Source organism: Alligator sinensis, unplaced genomic scaffold (assembly GCF_000455745.1).
Source record: "Alligator sinensis unplaced genomic scaffold, ASM45574v1 scaffold265_1, whole genome shotgun sequence".
Lineage (NCBI taxonomy): Eukaryota > Metazoa > Chordata > Crocodylia > Alligatoridae > Alligator > Alligator sinensis.
The window spans coordinates 156,146-156,574 of record NW_005842961.1 but is presented as its reverse complement, the minus strand read 5'-3'; the positions used below and the strand labels follow the sequence as shown (position 1 = coordinate 156,574).

General features: G+C 64.1%; 1 protein-coding gene across 1 annotated transcript in view; it reads left to right on the top strand.

Annotated features, from left to right (window-relative positions):
- OS9 (OS9, endoplasmic reticulum lectin) overlaps positions 1 to 429 on the top strand; it is a 6,202-nt gene that overhangs the window by 416 nt on the left and 5,357 nt on the right. The gene's annotated exons all lie outside the window — the stretch shown is intronic.

Below are 429 nucleotides of genomic sequence, written 5' to 3'. Positions count from 1 at the left end.
ACTGCCCGAGGGACACCCCCTCCCTCGCTGTGCTCGGCGCTGGTGAGGCCGCAGCTGGAGGGCAGCATCCAGTTCTGGGCGCCGCGCTTCAACGTGGGCAAACCGGAGCGGGTGCAGAGAAGAGCCACCCGCCTGGTCAGGGACACGCGAGGAGAGGCTGAGGGACCCGGGCGTCTTTAGCCCGAAGAAGAGACGGCCGAGGGGACCTGATAGCGGCTTACCGCTCTCTCGGAGGAGGAGTGCGTCGGGAGCTCGGTGAACAGCTGTGCGCTAGGGCAGCGCTGGGGAAGGGCAGGACCACTGGATACAAATTCCTGGCAGGCCGCTTCAGGCTTAATTCCAGGAAAAACTTCACGGTCAGGGAGTCCCGACTGAGGCATAAGCTTCCTCCAGAGGTGATGCAGTCGCCTCCCCTGGAGGCTTTCAAGA